Genomic DNA, 17330 nt, shown 5'->3' with positions numbered 1-17330 from the left:
AAAGATAAATAAAAGCTGTATTTGTATTGTGTTTTTTCCCTATCCCTTCTCCATCACTCGTTCCCTCTTCTCCCACCTGAGCAATTTCAGAGGTTTCAGGCTCACACTTCTGACTGGCTTTGTACAAGCATTTCTTTCTGGGCATGCAAAATTCTGAGAACACAGGAATCCCATGACCTAGGCCATTCCTTGAGGATCTCCAGAAACCCTACAGCAGCAGAGTGATTTCTCTCACTGGACCTCCAGGGAGATTTTCCTTTTCTGACCAGATAAAGCTTGGGAGCAGAGAGGAGGACCTACATGGGAAACCCATGGATTGGTTGCTTTGTAGAGAGCACTTCTGTGACCTCTGAAAATAAAGTTCAGCAGCTAGGGAGGAACAGGAGAAATACTTGTTTATAATGTGGGAGGCATCACAGAGTCCCACCATTTTTTAAAGGAGGATTTTTTTTTCTGGGCCTGGACAATGCTTTTAAGAAGACCCTAACTAAGATACATGGTTTAAGGCACTTCTGAAATTGCCTTTTTCTGGGACTGAAATTGCAGCAGAACCAGGAAAAGGAAATCACATCACCCACTCCATTCCCACAGTCATACCATATAGTTTCTGTTAGGCATTTGTGTGTTTGTTGGGCTACAACTACAAATTTCTAGCATAACAGGGATTATTCTGCACCTATTATATCTTCAAATTAATTAATATCTTGCTCCTTTTGCATTGATCAGACCAGACTCTCCATGATCTAGCACTTAATAATTTCATCTTATTTTCAGCTTAAATATGTTCACAATGTATTTATGGTATCTTTTTATCTGTTTATTCCTCTGTCAATATTAGCCTTTAATAGAAACATTTCTTCTCCTCCTGTATTTTTGGAGGATGATCACATCCAGTTTTCACCTTTTATGTTTTGAGAGTGAACAGACACATCTATGTGGTCTCCCTTCATGACTCTCTTTATTCCTGAATACTTAGTAGCCTGCTTTCACACTAGTCCAGGTTGACAGAGAAACAATAATCCCACTTGCAAATACTGTCTTGAATGGAAATCTTGCACATTCAGCTGCTTAAATTCTGCTATAAAAAGTAGGAAGAAGTACCTGAAAACTGCTTAACTACCAAAGAATTTGAACACAGAGGGACCCCCTTCAATTTATACTGGGAAGTACAGAGGAACAGTAGATCAGAAAGTTTGGAAACCTTCCTAAAAAAGACAGGTTTTGGAAAATGCATGCCTTGATTGTGGTCTGAGCAATTTTACAGTCTAGTTAAAGAATTTTTAAAGGAAATGTTGTAGAAGTCACTTTTAATCAACCAATCATTCAAAAAGTAATCAGCATTAAGAAGTCATCATCAAATAAGTGTTGATCATTTAGAAAAGGACAGACAGCAACTAAAGATTGAGGAAACATTAAATCCAAACTACACTTTTAATCAGAGGAAAATGGAATAAAATTTTACTCAAAACTTTTAAAATGCTTTAGAAATGACACAACTCTTTTCACTTCAAGTGAATTTTCACTAAAATTAAAATTAAGATGAAGCTATGGAAGAATTAAGTTTCCATTTTTCATTTTAGATTTTGGTTTTCCCTTTCCCCTCTCTGAATGACCCTATTACAATGAAGATAGCTAAATATCTTCATAATACTATAGAGAATACCAAAGAGAAACTCAAGATTGGAAGTAAAAATCTTTCATCCCTTCCACCTTCAAATTTGGGACAGAAAGGTTATTTATCAGAAAATATGAAAATTCTGGGGCTTTTTTTATTAATTCATTTACTTAATTTAAGCTTGTGAATTATCTACAGCTATTATTGTAAGGACTTGTAGCAAGATGAGGTAAACAACTCAAATTTATTTTCTCCAGCATATTGAAGCAAAACAGTAATGTATATATAATAGGTCAACTTCACAAGTCATACATTAATGGCATTTAATTAATTTTATCTTCTTTTTTTCTTTTTATTAGCTTTCATTGAAACTTCCAGAAGCTCAGTCTTTCATTTCCTCATGAAAGCCAGGACAGTATAAAATATTTAGTCTTCTGGGAGCTCCAGTAAAATCATTTTAATCACAATGAAACCCTAACCAAATCTAGCAGTGAAAGATTCATCTTAAAGAAATCTTCCTCATTTTCCCAAACAGCATTCCTATGGGACAATAGACTCAAGGAAAAGGTCTTCAAAAAATGCCCCATCATGTTTCTTTCAGATGTGGTGTGAAATACAAATGCAGTGGAAGTAGTGGGGACAGTCTGGCCTGGATCAGCTGGGTGCAAGGCAAAGGGGTCCCCACAGGAACAGGGGCAGGACTTGGTGCAGTAGGACAGAAATGGATGTCCCCGTGGTCCTGGGAGGAGCAAACCATTCCCTGAGCAGCAGGACACATTTGGAGCACTTTCAGGGTCCTTGGCAAAAGAAGCTCAGGCTTTTCAGCATCTGCCTCAGGAGCCTGAGCAGCCTTTCCTGGCAAAGCTGAGACTCTCAGATCCACCCTCTGGAGACAGAGCCACTGCAAGCACTGAGCCTGGGGCAGGACATCTCTGAGAGAACCTGGGGGAGCCGAAAGTGGATGGGGGCTCCCAGAGTGATCCCCAAACCAGCCTTGATCACAGCAGCATCACCCTGTCTCCTTGAGGAAAGGCTGCAGCTGTCTGTGCTTTCAGCCTGGGATGGCTGAAATGGGAGTGTTCATTGAAAACTCTCTTTGCTGACTTTTTGTTGCCACAGCCACTTTGTTGCCCATCTAGCACCTTCTTGCTATTTGGGAGAGAAGAAAGACTATTTTTGATTTCAGCCTCTCCCAGTGCCCATACCCCTGAGGCTGACAATGCTGCAATAATCTCTGTAACTATCCTCCATGGTTTGGTTTCAAAAACATCTGCATTTTTCTCTTGTTCTGTGTAATCCTACATCTCCTGCCTTTCCTCTTGAACATTTTCTATGATAATTCCTGCTTGCAGCTGTAGATTTAGCCTGCATCATGCATTATAGCAGAAATCACAGAATCTCAGACTAAATCCTTATTTCTGTATGATTTGGCAACGGCAGCTGTAGCAGCAGAGTGACATTTCCAGAGCATCTTTTTGGTGGTCAAACATTTTAGAGATTCAGCTCTCAATAAAAACCCAGCTGTGTGAACAGTTCTGTGTTTCTGAATATTAGCTGGAATCTTTCTAATACTTTATCCCTCAAAACCTTCTGGGTCTGTGAGCTCCTTCAAGAAAAGTGGAAGTAGCCTTGATTATTTTATACTGAGAAATTGAACTATTTTGTAGGAGGAATATTTTAATTCAGGTGATAGTAAGGTCTTGTGCAGATTCCTTTTTTCTCTGCTTTGGTAACATTTTAACACTACAAAAGGATCTTCAGAATGGCTTTCTTTCAGGAATGTGCTTGTTATCTCTTATATTTTATTGTTTAGAGATTTTAAAATTATTTTATCTCTGCTTTTTTTTTCCTCCCATGTTAGAATAAGTCACCTGTTCTTCTAACAAACAGTGAGACAAATGATCTTAGAAGTACCATACCCACATCTATCAGTGGGAGGTGCAAAGTGTCAAAAGCTTTCAAAAGCTTTTGAAACTTATAATTCAAAGACTACACTCTACCTACGTACCAAGAGCCTGCCACATCTAGCAGCTCTGTCACTGCTACCACCCTGGAGTCAGTGACACAGTGGCACAAACAGACCTAATCCCCATTTGCACCCACATCAAGTCTGACTGTTTGGAGGTGAGTTATTTACATGTAATTCAACTCTGCTGGACCAAAGGAATGCTGACTGCTTAAGAAGCACTGAAATTCACATAAGAAGAAAGTTACAGTGTGAGAACATCCTTTTGGGGTTTTTGAAATGTTTAAATTTTTCCTCTGTTGGAGTGAGTAGTCTCCTGACCAGCTGCCTTTACAAAAGCAAGTAAATGTCAGTTTGGAGAGGTAAAGTAACATCTACTGCTAGGTGATGAAAAACAAATTCAGTAAAGCAAATCAACCTCTGTTATTTACCTGAAGTGGCTTGATATAAGCTGTTGCTTATGATTTCTGCATCTAAGTCAAGTCTCAATGCACTTTCAGAATGTTTTAAATATTCTTATTTTGCCTGGGTGGTAGTTTCTGATCATGCTTTCCAAATGCAAAGGAAAGGATGAGCAGTATCAGTTTCAGTTTAAGTAACATGCTTATCAAATGTCACTCATGTCTTTGTGTTACTTTGAGCTGTTACACTGCATCTGATATTAGAAATGCACTGATGTAAAATCCCCCCTCCTATTTCCTGCAAGTCATAGGATTTTTTTTAAATTATCTGCATAAATGCATTTATTAGTGCTCTTAACCTTTAAATAAAACCCCCATCACTGCCATCAGTCATCTGTTGGGCTTTCCTATCCCACTAAAGCTTGTTACCTGTTCCTCCATCTTTCACATCCTCCTCCTTCTCTGTGCAGAGCTGAAAACCCAGAACTGCACCCAGGGCTCAGCCAGCAGAGGTTGCCTGGGCAACCAAGATACAGGATTTGGACATGAGGATAGTGAGAGGAGAGAAGGAAAACCTCTAAAAGGAAGAAAAAAATAATCCAGAATACTCTTTATTAATATTTTTTCATTTGTAAAAATATTGTAAATATTCCAGGGTAGCTTTTTACCAGTGCTTGAGGAGTCTCATCTCCCTTCAGTGAGAGTTTACAGGAGCTCACACAGCAGTTTAGCAAAGGGGAGGTTAATATGATCACAGCCTAGAATTATCCAGAGAGAAAAAAATATTCCTGATACAATAAGACTTTCTATTTTAGAAGAGAAGTGATATCAGTACCTGACAGCCAGATCTAGCTGAAGTTAAATACATTCAGACAAGAAATAATGTATGCATCTTTAATCAGGATAACAGTTAAACTTAGAAGAAACTCACCTCAGGATTTGTCTCTCTAACTTAATAATTGTCCCTTTCTAAAAGATGTTCTCCAGCTTCTAGATAAACTATGGATTTCACAAATATATCCCTCAGTATGTCATCAGACTGTTGTCTTCTCCAGCTCAAATTTTTTTACAATGGATTAAAGTCTACAGGAAGGAAACAGAGAAAAATAAAACATTAAAAAGGTACAACTTATTTGTTATGATGAATAGATATGAACACATTGGACTGGATCAGTGCTGAAGCCAGTCTAATGATTTTCATTTTCTACATCCTGAAGGAGATTTTTCAGTGATACTTCAGCTTTTTCTGGTGACAGGCCAAGCTGCAGTGGAGCTGGTGACATGGTTAGCATGGGATGGGTGTCTCCTAGTGGTCAGGGAGTTGAGACATGGGCAGCCTTAGGGTGAGCCTAGTCACTCAGCTCCCACACAGGGGCTGCTCATGAGCACAGAGAAAGCCATTCCTTTTGTTAATTCTCCTGTTACAGCCAGAGGTGACAGATGTTGGCAAATCATGGCACCCATCTGTCCCCTCCCTCCTTGGCCACTCAAATGGACAACTGCCAATGGGGCAGATAAGACAAACACAGCTGATACTGTCATGGTCTAACTGGAAGGTGGATGCCCCCCTGAGAACACTGCAGCTCCACACCCTCTTTCCCTAGGTGCCACACAAGCTCCTGGCAACAACCCTGGCAATGAAGAAGCCACATCCCAGCAGGCAGAGCCTTTGTGGTGGTATCCCCAACCCCAGTGGGGCTGGTGACATGGTTGACCCAGGCTGGCTGTCAGGAAGATTATGAATGGGCATTCTTAGTGTGGTTCTAGGGGAGCCCAGGGCCTTTAAGGGGCTGATTGCTCCATTTGTTTTCACCTCAGCCCTTGATCAGAATAAAAGGAGCTCCCAGTACAGACTGTTCCCTGCCTTGAGGCTGGGCAGTGTCAGGATATCCTCCATAGACATTTTCCTAAGGGCTACAGAAGGACACAGCCTTGGCTGAAGAGAGCTCTGCAGCACCCACCTCCTCTGTATCACATCATGATCCAAGAGCAGCAGGACAGTCCCTGAAGTCTCATGCAAAGTTCGCTCTACACAACTCCCCCTCTCTGTAAAGTTTATCTCAAAATAAGTTTTCTGATCTGGGATCCCATTGGCTGGTTTGTGCTGTCTTTTTTTGGAAAATCTTTTGGGATTTGTATATTAGGATTGCATAAGCCTCAATTTCTTAAAAATTCGTGCAAAAAAATTCACTGGATATAAAGCATCATATCTAAGATTAAAGACTGCAGGGATACATATATAAACCACCCTCTCCCTTATTTGAGCAATGTAGCAAATTTATATGATAAAGGAAAGAGCAGGTTTTTCACCTGAACCCACATGACTGGTGGAAGCTTATGAGAATCCTTTTCTTATGTAAACTCCAGAAGTCTGATGATGGGCTCTGGAGAATTCAGGAATGAACAAATCTTAGGTTTAGCATCTGAAGACAGTCTGTGAGCAGAGCAGAAAAGCTGAAGGACTTGCTTTGATTTATGGACATCAAATGTCACACTTGATAATGAATTTCACTGATGGGGCTGAGATCAGTATCTCCTTAACACAACATTGTTAGAAAAACCCTCAGGTGAAACAGCTGATAACACCTTCATTATGAGTGTGCAATACTTAGACTGAAGAATTTTTTGTTGCTGTTCTGGCAGGACTGCCAATGTCACAAGCAGCTGAACCACTTGCTACACTAGTAAAATAAGCTTTTTCTAAAGGATGGTCAAACGCAATGGACAGGGAACTTGTGTGTGTGAGGACCCATGCTCTAAAGGATAACAAACAAGCTGCAATAGCAGCCAACTGACCTACATTTACAGCTGGAGATGTAAAGCTGGCCCAGATGGACTGCTGGTCAAACAGAGCATGCATTTCAGATTATAAATCATTGCAGCAGCACAGGGATGGGTTTCCTGCTGCCCTGTGTAAGGAACAAGCCAGGTCAAAAGAGCATGATGAGCCACTGCTGGAAAGAAAGCACAGATCAGAGTGACTCCTGAAACCTCAGCACACTGAAGGGAAGCAGCCTCTGGGTGTGCAGAGACAAACCCAGCCCTGGTACCAGCACAATCTAGGGTGGCAGCAGGGCTGAGCTGGACAAGCAGGGCAGCTCAGGGACTCCGGTGCGAGCAACAAGGGCGTAGCAATTCCAGTGCCGCTGTGCCCTTGTGTTGTCATTATAGTGCAAGAGTTCCATTGTCATTACATTGCAAGGGTTCCATATGGTTAGAGTTTCATACCTCCATGATGTTTCTTGTGGGCATCTCCTCTAGGCACTGACTCTCTTCTTCTTGCAGTGGCCAAGTGACTCCAGCTCTGCTCATATAGTTTAGCATTTGAGTCCTTTATCCCAAATCACATCAGGGTCACCATTTGTTGCCATTATAGCGCAAGAGTTCCATATTGCTAGAGTTTTGTACCTCCTTAATGTTTCTTGTATGCAGCTCTACTTCCCTGTCCTCGCAGTAGCCAACTGACTCCAGTTTCCCCTCAACAAACCAATCTACTTTTTTATAACACATTTCTCATTGGCTACAGGTGTGGCCTGTTAAAATCAGGCCTGCTCCTAATCCTTGCTCAGCTGCAACTCTTTAGGGGGTAAGATGACATTCTATACCACCTTCATTTACCCATACTATATCCCCCTACACCCTTGTTGCCACCAAGCCTGTGGCATCCCAGCTCCCACAGTGAGTGACAGCCCACCATAAATGCAGCTTGCCCCCCCAGCATGGATAGCCTTTAACAAAAGCAAAGGTGCAATGCATTGTAGGGTCACTGGGCTCCAGAGAGAGGAGAGTAGGAGACCTTTCTCCACCTTTATCAGGCACAGTGGTGATACTTGCATCAGCAACAGGAGAGAATCACACACACATAGGTCCAGATTTTAGCCCCCACCAAACCAATTAGCTGTGTTGAGATCAGCACACTACTGCTCCCCCTGTATAAGTATGAGGTGACTCTGGCATTTCGGGGTCTCCCTGACCCCGGCTGCTGTGGGTGCCCAAGACAGAGAAGTCCAATAAAGCATGGCCTATCCAGGCCCCTCAGGCTGTTCCCAGCCACAGGCTACCTCAGCAAGCTCAGCTCTTAGTGAGATCAGCTCTTTGTGATTATCAGCTCATTTGTGATTTCAGCTCTTTGCTTGCTAAGTGCCTTGGGCAGACACAGGGAGAGAGAGGAGAAGGCTGTGTGAGGTTCCACAGGATTGTCTTTATTGGCCTTCTGCGAAGGCCTCAGGGACAGCTTCTCTGCCAAGCTGGGCAAAAAGAGCTCTTTGTATAGGACACAGGAGTTTTAGGAATTGTCCAACAGCAAGGGTCAAAAGGGAAGTGACCTATAGTCTTACAGAGAAAGGGTCTGAAGGCAGAAAAAGGGACTTCTTAGGTCCAGCCATCATGACTGGGCATTTCCTATCTTAGGCTGCTGAATGCCAGGGAGGCCTTGCAGGCCCTGTGCCTGCTGCATATAAGAACGTGCCTGCTGGCATAAATAAAACCCTTTAAAACCAGGCTTGTGGGTATTTTGCTGAGTCTCCCAAATACATTGAGTGGTTTTGAGCACAGCCTTCCCCACCCCTCTGTGGAGTTGTGTGTTTGTATGAGAGGTAATAGGCACATGAGCAATTACTGCTACAGTGGCAAAGGAAAGGAAAATTGAAAGTTGCTACAAAACAAAAATGCTTATCCTAAACTCACCTATTAAAGATAAAGCATAGGCATAATTAAGCCACTTTGCTTTTAGATAAATTGTTTCACACCAGTATTTTGTGGTTTTCTAGATCAAAACCAGAACAAGGGAAATAGCTATGCTGTGCTCAGTAAATGTATGCGAATAATCACAGCACGAAACTATTATTAATAAAGACCAGTTGGAGAGATATCTGTCAGAGTCCCCAGATTCCTCAGCCTTTTCTTTTTCTTTTTTTTTCCCCTTTTAGAGTTCAGAAAATTTTTTTCAAAGCTTCACACATACGAGACCTTTCCTGGGATCAGCTGGTGTGTTTCCACAGTGTTCAGGGAAAGCCTGAAACATTGCTGTACATGCAGGATCTTCATGGAATTTCTGTGACCCTGATGCTAAGTGTCATACCTCTATGTTCAATCTGATATACAACAGAAACTTGGAAACAAGATTTATGGTTTCATGTATCATATTTTTTGTCCTTCCACCCACATAGAGCCTTGTATCACAAAAGGACAGTAAGAAGCTCAATAAATATTTCATTCCTTAAATTAATCTTTGATGGCCAACATATTAAATAATGGCAAAAAGGATGAGGTTTGGTTTGAAGCCCAGGCAAGAATATTTAATATGAACTCCTGATCTGCAGAGATGGAACTGCTTGAGGAAATTCCTGTTACTGGCACAGATTCTGGAAGGAAAAATAATTCATGTGTTCACTGCTCCTTTCCTGAGACCAGAGCATTTTCCTTCCATGCTTAGTTTCAAACTTAACCACTAATAAAGGTCAGAGCATTTATCCATTACTATCCCTTCTCAGTCCAGCAAGCCACTTCCAAGACTTATTCCTCATAGACAGCAAAGCTTTATGGCCAAAGGCAAGCACTTTTTAACTTCTGGTAAATAAATAAAGACTTTTCTATTAATTCAAGGAAGTTAGACTAGAGAAACTTTTGACAGGTGATTACCAGGGTTAAAAACTTAAATTTTTAAGCCACTTCTTAAAAGTGACTTTTAAGATGCTGTGGACAAATGTTGACATTTTACCCTGATTTTCACCTGCAGCAATGTATAAGAATCTAAGAAGGTGACAGATCAACTCCCACAGACCTAAACAGCCTGTCAGACATCGTTTTTCTTAGCAGCATCTTGGAAGTCTACCATCTCTTCTAAGAATATATTCCCTGTGCCAAACTAAATCTTCCCCAGGACCTGTACTCATCATCTGGATTTATGAAAAATTGCAGAAGTCTGTGAGGGGAAACTAAAGCAACAAGAGGATAATTCCTCTGTAGTCTAGCCTGAAAATGTAACATCAGATAGAATATTCGTTCAAAAATATTTCCTAAAATGTCAGTTGAAAGGAGAACTTGGGTATGCTGGAAGCACTTTACATATTAGCACTAGATTGCTGGCTGCAATATTACAAAACTCCTTTTTTTATACAGTTTTAAGTGCCTTGCATCAAAGATCCATGAAGTAGCAACTTAGGTGATTATATGATCTTTCCAAGGTATTTTTCCCTGCCTTAGTTACAGGTGTGGAGGACAATTTTTTAAGTTTTGTCTTGCCCTAATGCTCCATGTGAGAGCTTATTCTAGCCTAGGCTGTCATTAATTGCTACATTTGAATGATGCCTTTATCAAAAGAGCAATGTCCAACTGAACACACTTAGCTGGCCAAGTCTCATCACATCTATGAAATGATGGTGGCAGGGAAAGGCACCACTTGCCTTTTCATGTGAGCATGTTGTACCAGTTATTAGCTAAAGGTTAAGGGGGCAAAAATCAGAGTTTAAGTGTAGCAATGAGTTCTTCTTTGCACTCTGGGCATTTGCTACTGTCAGAACAGGAGTCCAAACTGCCCTGGGGTCTGGCAGCTTTGCAGCAGGTTAGGGGTAGAGGTAGGCTGATGTTCTTACTGAAGATTCTTGCCCAGAGAACAATCACAAGAATTTCCTCTCCTTCTTCTGTGCTCCCTTCCTGCATCCCCTTACCTCATAATAATCAGAAAAAAAAACTGTGTGGGAGGCAACTTGTGTTTTTTCTTGTATACAGGGAAAGAGAAGTATACACACAAGCATGCTTTGTCACCTAAGACTCCATCAGAGGTATGAGCCATGTGTCATTAGTATCATTTTCTGGCAGAAATACCCTAGGAAGGTCCCAAACCCTGGCTGCCCACTCGGATCAGTCCTTCAGCTATGCTGAAAGGGAGGACAGGATCTGGAGAGATCCTGTCACCCATCCATCTGATGTGATAGTGGGTGTGGAAACCAGGGAGACCAAGACCAGTGCAATTCATTTTGTGTAGAAATGGGATATATATGAAAAGCTTTTTTTTTTTAAATGGATCTCATGAAGTAGCATTAGTAGAGTCTAACTTTGGCAGCATCAAAAAAAATTGAAAAATCTCTGGCTTTACTTAAGTAATGAAATGTAGCTTGGAAAGATTTTTGGATTGTTTGGCTTGAAGAGCACATCCCATATCTTGTAATAAACCACCAGCACAAGAAGCTGGCCTCCACATGCAGGCACACACAGAGGTACCAAAGTTTGCTACCGCAGTGGGCTTAGAGTTGAAGCTCTTTGGAGTGTGTATTTCAAGTACAGATACAATCTAAATATATATGTACTCTCTGTGAACTCAACCTCCCCCTACAATTAGTTCTGCTTTATGCCAGAAATAAAGTGAAAAAACACAGTGAAAAATGCTTGTTTTCAAAAATATCACTTGTTGGAAAGCTTTGTTGCTGTTCTGCTAGGAGAGATTGCCTTTACCTTCCCAAATTGGACAGCAGGAGCAATCTCATTATTAAAAGAATGAAAAAAACTTGAATTTTTAGTAGCCTCTCCTTAGAAATCGTACTTTCCTTCCCACCTCCCATCCTCTTTTGTTATCTCAAGCATTCTTAATCCAGCAAGGCAGGAATCATGCTCCTCCCCTTCTACATTCACTAATTGGGTGGATGCCTTTATTATTTAATTTCATCAAGCTCAGTTTTGCCCTGTGAAAGTTTCAGGGAAATTACTAAAAAGAAGAAGTGAGAATGCCCATGGGGTTTCTCTTTTCTTTCCCTTCTGATGACAGCTCTCAGTACTAAAGAATTTGCTTTAAATTAAGCCTGATGAATCAGCTGTAAAATGCTGCCACCTTCTTCTCCCCTCTCTAAATCTTTGGGAATTCACAATAACTCTTCCTGCAGACAAACTGCATTTGATGGAAGGTTTATCATGTTTCCTTTCCATTCCAGGATACCCTGGGCTGGGGCAATGTCGTCTCCACAGTTACTAACTATTCAATGAGAAAAATCTTTTCCTCTTCTGAAAATGTTCAGCCAAGAGGGACAGTGGCCAAAGAATGGAAAATTTGTACTAAAATCTAGTTCATTTTTTTATGGACAGATCTAGATAGATCCAGGAAAAAAAAAAAAAAAGGCAAACTTAGAGAATTCAAACATGATGAAAAAATTGTGCAGATTTCCTACAACCTAAAAACCAGATCAAAATTATACAACGGTCAGATCTTTAAAGAAATAAGTAAATCACCTGTATTTTATAAAAGTAAAGTGGTTGTTTCATCAAAAACTTAATCTGAGAGAGGAAAAATACATAAGGGAGGGAGGAAGCTACAAAAGAGGGAAAAATCTGCAAAGGAGGGAGGGAAAAAGCTGCAAAGGAGGGAGGGAAAAAACAAAGTAAAAGTGAAGCTGAAATGTATTACAAAGGAAAGATAAAAAGTATTGTAAAGGAAAGGGAAAAGGGAGAAACAAAAGAGAAAATAGAATGACAAAAGCTGAATCTCCAGCACATATATTTTCCAGACAGAAATGACAATTGCTGAGGAGAGCAGAGGAAAATAGATGGAGAGAGGAAAGTAAAATTAAACCAAGCAGAGATAAGGACAAGAAATATAAAAATTGCATTTCATTCTTACTCCCTAAATTAATGGGTTTAGGAACAGCTCACTGTACAAATGGTCTGTTCCTTGCCATAATCATTTATTGATGTTGACCCACTGCACAGCAATTGATAAGATAGAACCCCACTCCCTGTCCACCCCCTCTCCTTGTTAAGGTACTTTTAATATTGATGGACTAGGTATTCTGTGTAGATTAATGAAGTCCATGTAGGAAGTGTATATTAATTTGACAGGTTACTCAGACTCATCACAAGTCAATGGGAAGGAAGTCTTGCAAGACAAAAATGTAGTTCTCAGTTCTGCAGTCTTTTATTTTTTACTGAACCTTTTAAAATGAGAAAGCTTGTTGAACTCAAATTCCATTTACAAACTTTAAAAACTTCTAATGTTCTTAGAAGTAGAAAGATACTCTAAAAATGTTCCACAGTTAGATACATTTCCAAAAGTATTTTGAAGATAACTGTTATATAATGTGAGGTCTGAATAGCATTCCTTTGTTCATGAAGCTTTAATTCAAATAAGCTGTCTTGTTAACCTTAATAAGTATATTTGAAGGGCTCACCAGCTTCAGTTGGAGGTACATTAATCCTGCTGTAAGTGCCTAGAAGAGCACATCAGGTACATCATATACTCACAGAAATGGTCAGAGTAACATTATGTAGATAGTGGAGTCAAACACTCAGCAGAACAAAATTACCTGTGCATTCTCAGTTAATGCCTTGGTGAATAGCTTTTCTTTAATGAGTGTTAGTCAGATAAAACACATAAAGATGCTTTACCCCCCCATTACTTCTTGCATTTGGACAGAAGACAGTGCTTGTCAGTAAAGCTTCAGTTTTTCTTGTAGGTCCCTTCCAACTCAGCATATTCTGTGATTCTGTGACTGAATCTGAATTGGGAAATAAAAGAAGCATTTTGGAAAAAACCCAAAGCCCAAAACCCAGCAAAAACCTCAAACCATATTTACTTGTACATCTCCTGCAGTAACATCTTCTCTTATTTCCCAGTTTACTGATGGAGGGCATAGGCCCCAAATATAAATGCAACTTTAAGGCAAAAGGCAGGATTGACTTGCTCAGCATAACTAAGAACAACACATGTAGACAACTTTAGATTTTGCTTTTCCTTAGCTGCATTTTGGTTATTTATGAATAACATTTTAATGTTATTCAAAAGAATAACATTCCTCTCTTGTCTTTTTCCATCTAAAAAAATGAGCAGAGTAGTAGAGAGGAGTCAGCAGAAATGACCCATATATGTGCTTAATGGAGCATGATGTAGGTAAAAGGATGATTTTTTTCATCATGTAATTATCATAAACCATGGACTCATGGGATGAAGATAACCGGAATAAGTGCAACAGCAAATTAAGTGTTGGATTTTCATAACCATTGAATACTTTGCATAATTCTATTTTAATAGAGGTTGATTTTTGTTTTTAAAAAGAAATAAAATGTGAAAATTCAAAAAAATGAAATTGACCTTCACCTCAGTCATCACAAAATGTAGTCTATACAGTTACTGCTCTGGTCTTTGTCACATGAGACTGGTGATTTGATAGCTTATCTGGGGATCCTATCTGGAGAGACAATATGACACACCACCAGACTCCTAACAACAAAGTGAGAAGAGGCAAGAAGCCTGCATCCCTTGAGAGAGAGAGAGCATGGTTTCACAGCCCAAATTTACTCATGTCTGAGCTTCTCTTGAGGGTTTCAGCCTTACCTCTGCACTGTACCATCAGTCTTACTTCCCTCCCTGGGGGCAGTTTTCACATCAAACTATTCTTTAGTTTTTAGCTGCTGTGTTGGGGGTTTTTTAATCCTTTTTTTTTTTTTTTTTTTACTTGGTGTCATTATATATAATCTTTTTTCATGGATTTTGACCTCCTCTCTGAGTTCAAGTCCTACTTTCTCATTTTCCCTAGGTTTACTACCCAGACACATACAATTCTCCATAAACCCCGGAGCTCTACAGTCACTCTGCCACCTCTTCCTTTGGTTTCTCATTCTTCACCCCAAGAGTAGGAATGGCCCTCAATATCCCTGACCAGCCTCACCCAGAACTTCTCCCCAGTCCCTGACCATGGGCCCAGAAATCTCATTTAGGCTTAGACTTGGCCCTGACCTGGGTTATGCTGTAGATTATCTGTCTTCAGTCCTAGGTTTGGCCCTATCTCCAGGATGGCACATAGATCTATGTTGAAGATTTGGGTTCAGCTCCAACCCTGCTTCTCCCAAATGTCCAACAGAAGCTCTTTGGACAAATTCTATCCTGGTTGCACTTCTGCCTCAGCAGTGATGACCTAGAAGCTGTGGGAAGTCAAATAATTGGGGGAGTACAGTGAATGTGTTACAACCAATTGGCAGAAAAGAGCTTTTGCAGCTGCTAAAAGCTGAATTCACATGCAAGTCAAGTATTAAATCACATTTCAATTCTTTATCATGAAATCCATTACAAAATTTCATTACTTTTTCATATTGCTAGAACAAAATACTTTTTTTAAATGTATTGATCTCAGACTAAAAGAGACTTATTTGACATTAATTTAGCAGTATCAAAGTTCTTCAATTTAGTTACAAGAGTTGTAGTGTTTCATTGTAAGATAGTTCTGAAAGACTAGTAAAAAACCCCAGATTTAATGAGTTGATGAGTGTGTTATTGACTTCTAAAGCACTTTACAAACAATTAATATTTAGTCCTGGAGATAATTCTTTTCTATAATTGCCACAAAACTACCTGAGATTGTCCAATGGTTGTCAGTTTTCCAATCAGGTTGACTTGTCAGCTTCAAAATTTTTCTGCTTTGGTCAGTAATTGGGTCATGTGAATTTTTAGGTTGTATTTCTCGGTTTTAACTAGCCTGTGCCAAAAAACTGCCAACACTGAAATATTAGAAACATATAAAGCCATTTTGAAGAACCTGTTGTTATGAGTGAGCATTTAGGAATTAAAATAAAATATAATCTGGCACAATAAACTGTGCAGCTCTGGAATGTGAGCAAATTATAATGACTGTCAGATTAACAAGAACCTTCTTCAAGTGATGATGTCCTGTCAGCTGCTATTTTAGAAGAAGTTCAAGGAGTCAGGAAAGAGGCTTAAAGCAGAAGGGTGATGTGACACATAAGTTTTTTCTTAGATATAGGATTCAATTATTTCTTTCAATTTAGACTACTGAATTGCTACACTTTTGTTCCTTTATCTATTTTGCTGAAAAATACTGAACACAGTTTTTATCACTTCATTAAATCAGTATTTCTTGTATGCTCAGTTCCATTAATAGGAAATTTAAGAGCTTCAGCTAATTTCCAAAACCTCTGTGTGTAGATAGATACAGCTAAAAAACCATGCAAAATTCACTCCTGAAATCAATGATAAAGCCAAGAGAGATAAATCAAAGAGAAAGACAAGCATGTGTTTTGTTGCTATGACTTCCAGCTGAAGAGTAACTTCCATCTCTAATTCAGCAATACTTTTAATGACATGATATTGGCTTTTGTTGACAGGGGCTTTTATCCATAAGTGCCTATATAGAGTATGACTACTTTTTGCTTTTGGCTGGCAGGTTTTGGCAGTTATGCTCTTCAAATTATAATTAAGGAGCTTAAGACCATCATTGTGAATCTAATGTAATGGACTTTGTAATAGCTACAAAAATTTGAATCATGAACCATATCTTTACATAATTTTGAGCAATAAATAATTTAACATGGTTCTTCAATTTGACTTTAGGTGCAGTTAATGTACCATCTCTACTTGGAGCTAATACTGAATGCAGATCCTAGTGTAACAAGTAACAAAAAGTACTGGCATTATTAATCTAAACAATCTGCAAAGCTGCTCTACTTCTGAGTAGAAAAAGTATAATCATGGAATGAAAGCTCTAACTCATCTGGAGAAACGAACTCTGAGTCCTTCAGTCAACCTCAAACAGTGCTTTGGGAACTGATTGATGTTATCTATTATTTGGAAAAAACTTAATTTTTGCACTATAATTCTTACATGTCTATAAAGCACTCTTCTTTAAGGCTACTATGAGTAACATCGCAAAAGAAAAATTTTCTTTTAATTAACCATCCTCTTGTTGCCTCTTTAGGGAGAAGCTTATTTTAAAACATCTTGAGTTTTTCATAAGATGTGGAATAATATTTTGTACACATTGGTACATGTACTAGTACTTCAGAAGGCACCCAAAAGTATATGTTTATGTACAGCATTTGGAGTGGTGGGCTTGGCACCTGGAACACTACTCTTGTTTCTCTAGTGGTAAATTCACTACACCCCCAAACACACATCAGGGTTTTCTTGATGCTAGAATTACTCCATTAGGCTGTGAATCATGCTTGAGCCTCATTTGCCTTGCCAGACAACACAGTGAGAGTGGTGGTTGAAGCATGTGTGGGAACAGGCAAGGGCCTGGATGTGCCTGGAGTGGGCATGAGAGCAGCTGGAGGCAATTGAAATCACCTCTTTCAAAGACCATAATTTGCACCTGAAGAGGAACAGGTTATTAAATCACAGGACTGGTGAGCACAACGTGCTTCTCAAATTCTCTGTGTGGAGAGTAAGAAACTGGAGTGCAAATTCAGGAGCAAAAGTACAAAAGCCCAACCATTTGTTGTTTTTCTGCACATCTACTGATACAGAGGAGTGTGACACAGAAAACTGCAAACCTCTTTGGCAAAAAGGACAGAAGGATGAGTGGGTGTCCCTAGCTTTGTCTATGCTCAGCTGCTTGGATGTCTCTCTTTT

General features: G+C 39.7%; 1 long non-coding RNA gene across 2 annotated transcripts; it reads right to left on the bottom strand.

The window, feature by feature from the left end:
• Positions 1-4609: 4609 nt before the first annotated feature.
• On the bottom strand, positions 4610-7425 carry LOC135447461 (uncharacterized). 2 transcript variants are annotated; one of them, XR_010440144.1, is made up of 4 exons: positions 7211-7425; positions 6779-6891; positions 4914-5065; positions 4610-4740 (listed from the first exon to the last, which is right to left on the bottom strand). It is a non-coding gene; the product is annotated as an uncharacterized LOC135447461 (long non-coding RNA). The 2 variants fall into 2 exon arrangements; XR_010440143.1 differs by having other exon boundaries at positions 4649-5065.
• Positions 7426-17330: the final 9905 nt, after the last annotated feature.

The sequence above is a fragment of the Zonotrichia leucophrys genome, chromosome 4 (genome assembly GCF_028769735.1).
Source record: "Zonotrichia leucophrys gambelii isolate GWCS_2022_RI chromosome 4, RI_Zleu_2.0, whole genome shotgun sequence".
In the NCBI taxonomy this organism is placed as follows: domain Eukaryota; kingdom Metazoa; phylum Chordata; class Aves; order Passeriformes; family Passerellidae; genus Zonotrichia; species Zonotrichia leucophrys.
The sequence above is the reverse complement of the archived record's forward strand: the minus strand, read 5'-3'. Positions and strand labels throughout refer to the sequence as shown.